The 13,417-nt window shown below is 42.1% G+C and overlaps 1 long non-coding RNA gene across 2 annotated transcripts in view; it reads left to right on the top strand.

Annotated features, from left to right (window-relative positions):
• LOC136840323 (uncharacterized) overlaps positions 1 to 13,417 on the top strand; it is a 34,996-nt gene that overhangs the window by 1,299 nt on the left and 20,280 nt on the right. For both annotated transcript variants that reach the window (XR_010853590.1, XR_010853589.1), the window contains exon 2: positions 363 to 545. This is a non-coding gene — a long non-coding RNA (uncharacterized lncRNA). The remainder of the gene's footprint in view (positions 1 to 362; positions 546 to 13,417) is intronic.

Here is a 13,417-nt window from a genome sequence, read left to right as displayed (position 1 = left end):
AAAAGGTAAAAACAGGCGCGGAGCTAATATATAGAATTACCACTAAATGAATGTCAGAAACGTTCAGTGCGCACGTTCCAATATGAGAAAATTATAAACAAATTTCTATCTTTAAATGTATTTCTTGACACCAAGGAATACTTCTTTCAAAAGACTGATGTTTGCATACAAAAAAAAAAAAAAAATGCAGTTTACTTTAACTGCCATTTTATATGGATGTTTATCTTGAGAATGATCTCTTAATTGTAGCACTCTATGAAAGTGAAGTTAAATAAAATTCATTTTTTATATAGATGTGATGTGCACAGAATAAAAATTAATCCAGTTTCTGACAGTAATTAATAATGGAACTTCTTTTACAGATCTGTTGACATTGGCAGCAGCCACTGATTTCAATGTCATCTACAAAAGCCGCTGTGAAAATAGCATTTCAAAGGACCACTTTTTTAGACAAGCAGCAAACCATGGATGATTTTAAATCCATCTATATATGTTGTTTTATGAAGCTTTGAAGCACAAACATCAGACACGCCACAAATGATAAGGTACGTTGGACGTCACTCAAATATTTCATCTCAGTTGCTAAGGTTTTCATTCTCCCAGATCTTAGAAAAGTTATTTTTGAAATTTTACCTTTTTCAGTGTGTAAGGGTTTCAGTTCTTGCTTTAAATAGTTTATGGAAATTTTTAATAGTTTATAGGGAAGTTTTTTACTATGGTAATTAGTACTTCATATTAGTAGACATATTTAGTGTTAATGTAAACCTATTTATTTTATAAGATGTCTAACTCTTTCTAGTTTGGTGACACATTAGATCAGGCTTTGTTTGTACTTAAACAAAAGCGAATTCTTCGTAGGATGGAGATATTTCCACAGACAGAACAAAAACCATCATGTAACATCCTGAACTAGCAAATTGCAATTTTTATGTGAATCCTATTACTTTATCAATAATTCACACACCTCAGTTCTGCAGTTTTCTAAACCGGTCTGATAATGTCGAGCCATTAAGTCTTAAGTCCTTTATTCTTTTTTAATAAGTAATCCCTTCTTTCTGTATTTCCCATTACCTCTGTTACATCTTTCTAAAGAACACCTTAATATTCTTTGGAAGTTTGAGTTTCAAGTCAATGGCCCCTATGGTGGGCTTGTTCCATACAAATAGGCTTCATCTTCTGAATAATAATACTATATACTGATTGATCCAAATCTTCACTAAGAGTGGGAGTTGCAGCCATCTCACCCAAAAAACCATACCAATTTTTCTTGCTCAACAAGGCTTCTGCTTTCACAGCAGAATTAGGTGCAGTTAGGATCAGTCATTAAAGTTATTCAAGATATACATTTGCAAACCTTTTTCACTTTTATTGACTCTTGGAGTGCTATAGAAACCTTTCAGAGTTATAATCTAAGAAACACCCTTGCATAATAAAGTAAATTTCACTTCACAAATTGAATTGTATGCTAGTTAAAACTGAGGAATATGTTGAATTCCAGATCACATAGGCTACAAGGAATTTACAAAGCCAATACAGCAGCCAAAGTTGTAACTATTATATGACAAGGTTAAACATAGATTCCTAGGAGTGATTATGTAACGCATCCAAAACCCCATTATAAATATTAAATGCAGACTATATGGAACACTGAACTACAACAAACCAAGTCCATTGTTGGAATATGGAATTCATCCTATCAAAAGGACAGTCACTCAAGCAATTTTGACACTTCTCAGAATTGGTCATTCTCATTTAACCCACGGATTTTTGATGAATAAATCACATGAGCCAATACCCCATATGTACAGAATGTAGAGTAATGGTAACATTGTTTTTGCATGAATGGCCAAAATATAATCGACGACTGATTTGGAAACAAATAAGTTAGAAAAATTTTGTTTTGGATCGTAATTTTTTATTAACTATTATAAAATTTCCAAGAGCCATTTTAATTAAATAAAATCTAAACTATATCAATCACAAAACCAATTCTTTCATGCCAGCCCCGTAAGAGCTAAATAAATTAGCTTGGGGGTCTGGTTAAATGATTGAAATAATAATGAGAAAACCAAATAATTTTAGTTCAAATTGATCATTTAATGTTTCACCCTAAATAATAGTAAAATTGTAATAATAATAATTCATTAAAATAATAATAATAATAATAATAATAATAATAATAATAAATTTATATAAAACAAATATCTTAAGTACTGGATTTTGGAAGTGTGGGCTGAATGAGATTACGGAGTGCACTGAAAAATCCATAGCTTTTATGCTGTGTAGATTCATTTGTAAATAGAATTCACACCAGTGTATGAAATACAGATTAATGTTGTCATCTCGGATATCTGATGTATAATAGACACCACCCTACTTACAAACATTCAACTTACAAACATTCAGAGATACAAACAAACGGGATCGCAAATGAAAATCGTGTTCAGGGCACTCTCCTTAGCCACCTGTAAGTTCAAATTTTGTTTTGCGTGCCTGTTCTGTACATAAAGTGTCCTGTGTTTTGGGATGAAAAAACGTTCAGCTCTGTATTGATTTTATATCATCAAATCCAGTTCAACATCCCCAAGGGACGTCGGCAAGATAACTCCTTTGTATTTCCGGCTGTCTGGAGCAACTGAGCTTAGACATTCTTCCTCCAGTCATTCTCACCAATCCATTGATTTTATATCAGCTTTTAGGCATGACTTGTTTCAGTATTCAAATCTACAAACAGTTCAACATGCAAACGGACTTTGGTCCAGAAGATAATGTTTGAACAAGGGTGGTGGTGTTGTATCTTTTAGCTCTTGTCATGACGCCACCTTCCAGCAAATAGCCTTATATTAATGTCAGCTTTTAGAAAGACTTGTTTCATATTCTGTCTACGGTATTTGTGAAGTATGGAAGGTGACTTTGGTTCAGATTAATGTCCAAGAACAAAGTGGACCCAGGTTGGGTCTTTCTCAGTAACCAGCTATGGATTTTTCAGAGCAATCTAATCTCATTCAGCCCACATTTCCAATATCAATCACCTAAGATATTCCTTTTATATAAAATTCATTTGGTTATCTAATTATTATTAAATAATTTGACCAACCACCAAGCTAATTTATTTAGCTCTTACAGGGCTGGCGTGAAAGAACTGTCTGTATTAATGATAAAGTTTAGATTTTATTTAATAAACACTGGCTCTTTAAAACTTTATATATAAGTCAGTGGTTACATTTAATATTGTCTTTGTAAGCCTGCCTAATGGTTTCCTCTGAAGGTGTACTTATCAGTTGCTGGTATATACTAAGGCATAAAAGCTGTTGATTAGCTACAGAAAAAGCTTACAGTCTGGCAGTGAACTGCTCACTAACACAACCAAAACTTTCTTCAGACAATACAAATCCGTCAAATCCATTATTCACACTACTGTAACCCTAAGAGGAGTTACAGCATTAGTGAAACAAGGCAGCGAAACCTCTCCATGATAACAAGGGTTTACAGTACAACTCACAAACATTTTCATTCCTTTCACTGTACCTCCGTTCATAATGTCTCTCTTCCATCATACGTTCCGCCCGTTCCTAACGAACTGATTCACAGTGCAACTGCGAGGTTTTCCTCCTGTTACACATTTCAAACCTTTTTACTGTCAAATTCAGTTTCAGCACTGAATGACCTCATAGGTCCAGAGCTTGGCCGTTGGCCTGTAATCCTATATTTCATTCCATGATAACAAGTTTGCAGTACAACTCTCAAACATTTTCTTGGTTTGAATTAATCATTTACATCAATGACCAACCTTTGTGTAATGATCGGCAACACTCCTCTTCCCGAGAGCGTTGGTGAGCTCTCACACGTCATTGTTCAGGTGGCTTTTGGGCAGCACGCTATACAGCTTGACTAAAATAACAGCACCAGCGTCTCCTACTTCAGAATCTGTTACTAGTTGGTATATTCTCTGAAAAAGAGCAAAGAGTACATAAATTAACTACTGTACTGTTAAAGAATAACCAGTTGCACTGTGGTACAGGAAAAAAGTTGTAAAGAACACAGGAATGCATAAACATTTTGTTCATGAAACTTACCTGTCAGATATATATATAGCTGTATTCTCTGTTAGTCCGACAGAATTTCAAAACTTACGACACACGCAGTGGGGAGATCAGGTGGTTAGTACCATTCCCCGCCATTGGGAGTAAGGCGGGTATCAGAACCATTCCCATTTTCTATTCAGATTTTCTTCTGTCGTGGGTACTGTCAACACTTGTTTTCAGCAATTCGCCTTGAGCTTCGATAAATCCTTGATTGTCACTTGAGTATTGGTTTGATTTTGGTTTTTTGACCTGACTTGTGGCTAGCATACGCTATTGTGGATTTGTTTGATTTGGCTTGTTTTTTCCTGGGAGAAGATGTCTGAATCTAGTTCTCTAGTTATCTATTTGCCGTGGTGCAAGACTGTAAGGTGAGTGGCTACCTGTACTGTAGATCCTCACACTGTATGCTCGGTTGTAGAGGACATAGCTTAATGTTGAATGACCGATGCAAGGGAGTGTGAATCTTGTCTGATGCCAGTTGAGACTTATGATTCTTATGAGAAAGCTAGAGCTTAGATAGGCTCAGGAGGTCTTCCTCCAGAAGTGGTAGGAGTCAGGTAAAGCCACCTGTTAACCCTCCTGTAGACGTGTAGCTCTAACCCTGTGGTGTTGCCCTCAACCCTGGGGTTGTGTCTGCGGGATGGTGATGCCCTGGCAATTATTATGTCTTCCATTCGCATCTTGAAGCTAATAATATGTCGTCGCGCTGTATGCAGTGATAGTGTCCGTCCTCAGTGTTGTGGGAGGGGGCGCCAGGATCGCCGCATAACGCCTCTAGGTCTAGACTCTCTGTCGGACTCCCAGGACTCAGGAGTGGGCAAGTCGAAGCCGCAAGAGGGTTACGCGACCCCACCGCATCTGGCGTCCTTCGCGCGTGTCCTGATGACGCTTCCCAGGCTGCCGGGCGACTGTGCACGGGCACGAATCTCAAGGATTGCTCTTCTTCCCCGATTCCTCCTCCCGCCGGAATGGAAATCTCGGGATTTCCGCCTTTGAAGAGAAGCTTCAAAGAAGGGGGGACGCCTAATGCCCTTCTCGCGGACGCTTTCGCCTTCTCCGAGGATTTTGGACGCCATCCCACCGCAGAAGAGGACCAGGACGTCATCGACGATGACGCTTTGAGCGCCCGCCGCCCAGAAAGAAGGCTAAGCTGCTTCTGTGAGAAGCAAAGAAGGCGTCCTCGCTCCCCTTCTTCTCATAGGATCAGTCCTTCTCCTGGAAGTAGAATCTTCTCTCACTGCAAGCTGCTCCTGGCATGTGCAGGAGCAATTGGCTTCTTTAATGGCCCAGAAGAGACCGATGCGCGGTCGCCGCCGAAGCGATTCCCGCCGCCGATCAAGAGGTCTAAACTCCTTCCCTTCTCCTTCCCTGCTCGTCGTCGCCTCATGTCACGCCCGCTAGAAGTCCTGTTGCTCAGCGCTTACTGGCTTGCAGATCGCAATTTCCCGCCTGATACGCTCACGCTGCTGTGCTTGGACGCCGCCACGGTGACGGCCCCAGCCATGACGCCATGCTGCTGCCGACGCCATGCTGCTAAGCGCGACGCTTCATGCTGCTAAGCGACGCTTTCGCGTTGCTCGGCAGGACGCCCTTGCTGCTCTATTACGACGCCCTTGCTGCTCGTCATGACGCCCCTTGGCTGCTCGCCGTGACGCCTCTTGCAGTTCGCCAAGACGCCTCCTTGCTGCTCGCACGCCTTTCTGTTGCGAGGCATGACGCCTCGCTGCTCGCGACTCACCAGGACTCTCGCCGGATCGGTCGTCAAGAAGTCACGGTTTCTCGCCAGAAGTGGGGAACCCGCCGCCGAGACTCTCATTTTGATTCTTCTGCTCGTGACTTCGTGACTTCTCCCGGACTTCTTCCAAGCAGAAGTCCCTTTTGCATGTTGGTCTGCAAGGACTTCGTCCTTCCGTTCTTCTCCTGCCCCTTCCGTTGCTCCTGTGGAAGAAGGAGAGCTTTCTTGCGCTTCGGATCCTGCAGTTGAGGATCAGACATCTTCTTCTTCAGCTTCAGACTACCAAGTCTTAACTAGGCTGCTGAGACTTGTTTGGGGACGTTTCAACCTCTGCTCCTCGCCTCCCCCGCAGCTTACTTCCGCCTAAGTCACAAAAGTCTTCTGGTTTTGTGAAGATGGCTACGCCTCTCTCTAATGGTGAGGGCCTTAGCAAGGTTCAAGAGTGGATGGACTCCGTGAAGGCTCAGTGCAAGACTTCTTTCTGCCCTACCTCCATCAAGATTGAGTGGAAAAGCAGGAATTTGCAATGGTATAGGAGAGGGAGGTTGGTTGAGAGTTCCCTTCCTTCCCAAGGGATTTTACAGTCTTGTGGACGCTCCCAGAAGGTCTCTCTCCTTTCTTCAGCTAAGGTAACCTGGTCTTTATCTGAGATTGATCACCATCTGAAAGGCCTTTTCAGGTCCCAGTTTTTAACTTTTTGGACTGGTGCCTGGGAGTCTTGGATTTGCAGGCTCGTAGCCCTGACTCCATTAGCCTGGGAGACTTGTTTAGTGTCCTATCCTGTATGGACAAGGCGGTTAGGGATGGCTCCGAAGAACTGGCTGCCCATTTCTGTGCGGGCCCTTTTTAAAGAAGAGAGCCATTTACTGCAATCCCACGGCTAAGTGCCTGGTTCCTCCTACTCAGAAGGCAGAATTGTTGTTCTCACCCGCTTAGCCATCTTTTTCCCAACCTCTTAGTCAAGGATATGGCTCTCCACATTGCAATAGGTGCCACCTGCACCCCTCCTGGCCCAGTCTCTAGACGCCCTGCAGCCCCGACTTCTTCCTCCTTGACAGACTTCCAAGATTCAGAAGCTCCTTTCGTGGAAGACCCTTCTCTAGGATCGCCCTTTCGAGGCAGAGGTCCTCAAGAGGCAGAGCCCTAAGACCAGGGGCAAGAAATGACTCCTTAAACCTTCAGACACCCTGTAGGAGCCAGGCTTTCTTTTGCAAAAGCCTGAGAGAGAGGGACGTGACAGCTGGTCCTCCAAGTCATCGAAAAGGGATACAAGATCCCATTCCTCGTATTGCCTCCATTGGACTACGATTCTATGTAGATCTGTCGCCATCCTATCGTCAGGAGAAACAAATTCTCTCTTCAACCTGCTCAATCAAATGCTCAGAAGAGAGCTGTGGAGCAAGTCTCGGATTTCCATAACCGGCTTTTACAACAGGCTGTTTCTTGGTTCAAGCAGTCAGGGGTTGAGACCAGTTCTGACGTCAGCAAGCTGAACCATTTTGCTCTGGAAGGAAAAGTTCAGAATGGAGACGCCCCAGTCGGGTCATGGGAGCCCTAAGACCAGGCGCACTGGATGGTTTCTCTCTCGACCCAGGACGCCATTACCGGCCCCTATACATCTCTACTCCAGGAAATACCTGAGATTTGTCCCAGTGGGACAGGTATTCCAGTTCAGGGCCTCTTTGCTTCGGGCTCAGCACAGCTCCTATGGTTTCTCACGATCTTGATGAGGAATGTTGCAAGATGGCTTCGCTGGAGTGAATAAGAATTTCCCTTTATTTGGACGATTGGCTCATTCGAGCCTCAATGACAAGGTGTCTGGAGGATCTTCACACGATTTTGACCTTGACGAAGTCCCTGGGACTTCTGGTGACTCTGAGTGTCCCATCTGACTCCTCGACTGTCCATCGTTTCATTGGGGATCTGTGATGGATTCAGTATTTTCGAGCATTTCCGCCTCAAGAAAGACAACTTCAGTGTTTAGAAAGTTTCAGCCTTCCCAGGAAAGAAACATGCTCGGTGGAGGGAATGATGAGTCTGCTGGGGACCATTTCATCACTGGAGAAGTTTGTTTCCTGGGGAGACTACACCTCAGACTGCTTCAATTCTTCCTTGCAGAGAATCATAATGACAAGGAGAATCTGAAGCTTCTCTGAGTATCTCGCTAGCAGTAAAGAATCACCTCGTGTGGTCATCCTCTGGTTGGCAGAAGGCCTTTCAACCCAACACTTAGTATTATTCATCAGCACATCTAAAGAGAAGGCAACACCAGAGAGTAGCTGCACTGAGAAACAGGCCCAGCGCCACAAACCTGTAATTAGCGATTGTGACTTTTCAGGAGCGTCCCAACAATTGAATGTCCGATTACTTGGACAACATCATCTCACATACAACTTCAACAGGTAATCATCAATCTTGTTTACTGCTTGGTATGTAGTATTACTGTAGTAATGTGTCAAATATTATCATCGAGTTTGTTGCATGAATGTACTCATATGGACTTCAGCCTGCAATATAATCTGCCTGATCGAATGATTCAGATTCAGAGGTGGTACAGACTGTAAAGCTAGACATCTGGTAGATCTGACAACCTCCAAGACGCAAGAGACTTCCTCTTACTGTTCTGTGCCCGACCCAGAGCCTCTCAGTGACGCCTTCTTGGGATTATCGGGATGGACGGTATGCCTTTCTCCGATAAAATCATCGGAGAAGTCAATGAAAGTTTATGGCTGCCGAAGGGACGAGGATGACGTTGATCGCCCCATTTTGGCCGCAGGGAATGGTTCACAGAGGTCAGTGTCCTTCTAGTAGACTTTCCGAGATCTCGCCCATGAGAGCTCGATCTACTCAGACAACCCCATCTCGAGGTACCACAAAAACCTCCCCGCCTCTGTGCTGACTGCATTCAGACTATCGGAAGCTGGCCAGAGCGAGAGGTTTTCTAGACCAGTGGCGAAAGCTATTGCCAGGGCGAGAAGACTCTTCCAGCAATTTGTACCAACGTAAGTGGGACCGTATTTCTAGAGATGGTAGAAAGAAGGCATTTCTCCACCACGACCTCTGTGAGCCAGATAGCAGACTTCCTCTTATTTCTGAGGAGTGATGTGAAACTTGCAGTCCGACTATGGGGGAGGGGCATAGGCTACTGCTATCATCTGTTTTTAGGCATAGAGACTTGATCTGTCTATCAAACAGAGACCTTCACGACTTCTCTTCAGATCCTTTGAAACCCTGACTGTTTCTCTGCTAAGGACTCTTCTTGAATTTGATGTTGTGCTTCTCTCGGTTCCTCATGTCCAGTTCGTTTGGATTCTTCTGTTCTGCGTCATTGAGGAACATTACTAGGAAGACTATTTTCTAACTGGCCTAGCAACGGCAAAGAGGGTTATGAACTGCAAGCCTTAGTAGGCATATAGGCTTTAAAGGGCATAACGCGGTTTGTTCCTTAAGCCCTTCCTTTTTAGCGAAAAATGAAAGCCCGTCTAACCCTTGGCCCAAGAGTTTCGAAATCAAGGGCATGGCTGAAATCCTTATTCAAGAGCCAGAGAGAGTCCTTTGCCCTGTTAGGGCTCTCAAAGTCTACTTAGACAAGACGAAGGAAAGTCGAGGTCCCTCAGATAGTTTATGGTGTTCCAGAAAGAGACCGACTTACCATGTCAAAGAATGCTATGGCTTTTCTGAGAGATACGATTAAAGAAGCCCATTCATCCTGTCAAGACTTGATTTGAAACTTCTGAAAGTCAATGCTCACGCAGGTGAGGGCGGGTTGCGACTTCAGTGGTTTTTCAGAAAATATGTCACTCAGCAACATTCTGGGTGCCATTTGGCGGAGCACCCTGTGTTCGCTTCACACTACCCAGATGTGAAGATCGACATATGAGAACTGCTTCTCTAGGGACCACGCTTCCTCGTAGATACTTTCCTGGGGGCAGGGGATGACATCATCCTATCCTATAGAAATGGTTGGATAGTGTTTTTTATGGTTGTTGGGTCGACTGCCTGTGGCGGACTTCCCAATCGTTAGCTTTAGTTGCGTTATCCTAACTTAGTTAGGCTTGGTCAGGTGGTTGGTTTTTGCTTCGTTTGCCCTCATTGTATGGTCATGGTCTTGTCATTACCGTGGTCACGCCCCGCTGGACAGATCATCTAGAACTCACCAGCTATACAGGTCACACCCTTGCTGGAGACTCTAGTTAAGCAGAAGTGACTTGGGTGACAGTAATCACGGCGTCAGCTATGCTAACAGGCAAGGAACCAAAATATCTTCACCTACTTGTAGTGTGTTTTTTCCAAATTCTATTCTGTCTGTACCCACTTCCAATGGTGGTATTCAGCTATATATATATCTGACAGAAGTTCTATGAACAAAATGATATTTTAATGATAAATAAAGTTTGTTCATACTTACCTGGCAGATATATATATTCATAGTGCCCGCTTCACCTCCTCAGAGACAGTACTCAGAAAATCTGAATAGAAATGGAATGGTTCCCTGACACTACCCCAGCGCGGAATGGGTACTAACCACCTGATCTCCCCACTGCGTGTGTCGAGTTTTCTGAAATTTGTCGGATTAACAGAGAATACAGCTATATATATATCTGCCAGGTAAGTATGAACAAACTTTATTTTATCATTAAAATATCATTTTTGAAATGATGAGAAATCTTCAAAAGTTTCATAAGATGCTCAGTTTTACATAAAACGAATGTTGTTATGCATAAAACAAATCATTAAGAATAGTAAAATAAACATATATTACAGTCAATAAATAGAATAACTGTTCTATAACATTATTTCATTATTTAAATTACCCGAGGTCCCCCTAAAGAATACTTCAAGAAATGATATTGAGCTCCACAACTAATAAAACCATGGTTTATAATGTCAGTCAATCAGACAGCTGATGGTTCTGAAAAATAATAAAAAATATAATATACCTGCAAATTTTCTGGATGACTAGATCCACATGCTATCTCCAGTTGGCATTCACACACTCCTAAAAGGCTACGGATTCCAACCAAGCACGAAAGCTCTCCCACGACAGCCACGTGTTTGCTCACAGTGCCTGACATTTTCTGAAATGAGAATCGGGCATAAATCCCACTTACACAAGGGATCAAACTCTGACATGGAAGAAGGAACACAATATATCTCCCCACCCATCCCACATTGCATTCCCACCCCCCTCCAGTTGGGGAAACTCCTTTCCCAGGCAACTCACCTTCCAAAACAAACCTTTCTCTTAGAGAATCTATCCATAAACAGCCTTACTGCCCCTCTTCTCCCATGACGCTTAGCCTTCCAATCCCCTCCCCTTCATTGGAAACTTTCTCTGGGCTCCTACACCCCAAAACTCTTTTTCCGTCTCTGAGTGTAAGCAGTGTCACTAACATTTCCTTAGCCTGGCCAGTACATATTGCCAACCATCAAAGGGCAGTTTTATCAGTTTTTTTGAAATTTTTATATACTGCTTTTAGCTGTGGTCCCTGGGGTTGTGTCCGGATAACGACAATGCCAGCTACTGCACTAGGCTATGCTTGTAGAGCAAATTTCATTTCTGCTAGATTATACTAGACTAGACTTTCAAATAAGATTACCAAACTTATAATTCATTCAACAATTCATAACCTAATTATCTCTTATAATTAACAACCACTACTGTTGCACGAGCACCACTCACCGGAAAACTGGCATAAACAACATTGAGTACGGACATAAACGACTGAATTAAGAGGCAGCTGTTTTGCAATTTCGAGGGATTTTAGTTTAACATGTTGGTTTACCTTTGCATATCTGTTTTACATTCATGTACCAAAATAAAAATACCCTGTAGTAATTCCAGTAATAATCAGTTTTTTTCAGCAACTAAAAAATTACTCTCCATATCATTTTGGTAGTAGGCCTCAATCAGCTGATTTTGAGAAAGCAAATATTATCCTAGCTTACATAAATGCTGGTAGATGATCAGTTTTTTTTTTTTGTACCACAGAGATGATATAAGATGATAATAATACAGTATAAATGGATTCAGTAAGTAAACTATCAGTTTGCCTTTATCTTAAATATGGCTGTATTAGCTTATTTGACTTAGGAAAATGGATACTGTAAGGGTTACGCCTAGCCTAGGCCAATAGTTCTCACATAAACATTTTGTATCCTGTGTACAGTATGGTAATATAATATGTTAACAATTGATAAAGTTGCTGTAATACATTATTGGTGATAAAATTAAGGTAGGCTGTGGGTTAACAGATAGGCTACATGCCTACCAAATTGTGTGTCTTTTACAAGAGAGGAAAAAAAAGGGGTTTGCTTTTTTTTTAAAGTGTATTTATACAGTGTATTTTGTTACAAATATGAGGAAAGTTAGATAATTGACTTTTGCATAAAGTTTTCAGTTTAAAATGTGATGGTTGTTGTTTATAAGCATATTGAGTATTCATTGCTATGTGGTATTGACATAGTAGGCGGAGTAAGGGTACTGAGTCGCCGTTTTACACACGTAGAGTTTTTACCTGTGATTATCTGGATTTTGCCTTTATCTGACAGGGCTCTGGCTCTCTTAATCCAGATAATCAAGAGATTACTGTTACTGTTCTGTCACTCCCAAAGCAACAGTACCATAGAAGGCAGAATGACTGTCTTACTCCTAAGGACACCCTAACGTTCATTCGACAGGTGAGACCAAGTTTACAAGGGCTGCCATGATTGCTTTGCCCGAGATCACTGTGCTCACAAATGAGCCCAGTAATCTTTTTAGAATGCTTCTCTAACTCAGCCTGGATGGGCTCTGAGGACATATGACAATCCAGTTCTAATAGATCCCCTTCCCCTTCTCACCAAGAAGGGGCCTCTCCTGAAGAAGAGGGAAGAGATTAATGAGCACCTGCTGGTGATTGCCTGTAGGACTGTGGTAGAACCTCACCTTGACGGACCTCAATTTAGCGGACTTCCTTGCTTATTAGCTAAGATCTTACGATTATTTTTCCCTCTGCTGCCATTTTAGATGTGATACATTTTCAGATACCGCAAATCTCCTAAATTGAATGTTAAGTGCAAAGTACATGTTACCCCTAGGTTAGAAACTATGAGGAATTGCTTTTAGTTGTAAGATATCTGAAAAATATTCAAGTACAGACTCTGACATGGGGCCTGTGTTACCTAACAGACATTTTACTTATCAGAAAGACAAACTTCCAAAGTGTCTGTTAAGGTGAGATGTTAGTGTATTGCATGCCCAAGAGTTACACATAACCATAGGCGTTGATCCCCAGACTTAAAGTGAGAAATAAATGTAAATATATTTAATGCAAGCAGTGGGGTCTTCGCAACTGTATTTTCAGCATTGCAATAATCTGTATGGTCTTCTAGGTCAGGTTAGATTGGAAGGAGAAATTTGATTTGGGGAATTAGGGAGGTTTCAGCCCAGCTAAGTAAGGATCCAGCACCCTGGGCTTAATTAGGTTAGGGTGCATCATTGCAGCTGCCCATGCTACATTTTCAAGTATTACTTCAGAATCATTGCAGATGCAGCATTCTGCAATAGATAGCTGTATGGAGTGAACGCAGAGTGAAGGGTTGGACTGCTGTATGC

Source organism: Macrobrachium rosenbergii, chromosome 7, assembly GCF_040412425.1.
Source record: "Macrobrachium rosenbergii isolate ZJJX-2024 chromosome 7, ASM4041242v1, whole genome shotgun sequence".
Taxonomy (NCBI): domain Eukaryota; kingdom Metazoa; phylum Arthropoda; class Malacostraca; order Decapoda; family Palaemonidae; genus Macrobrachium; species Macrobrachium rosenbergii.
This window is presented reverse-complemented; position numbering and strand designations above follow the sequence as displayed.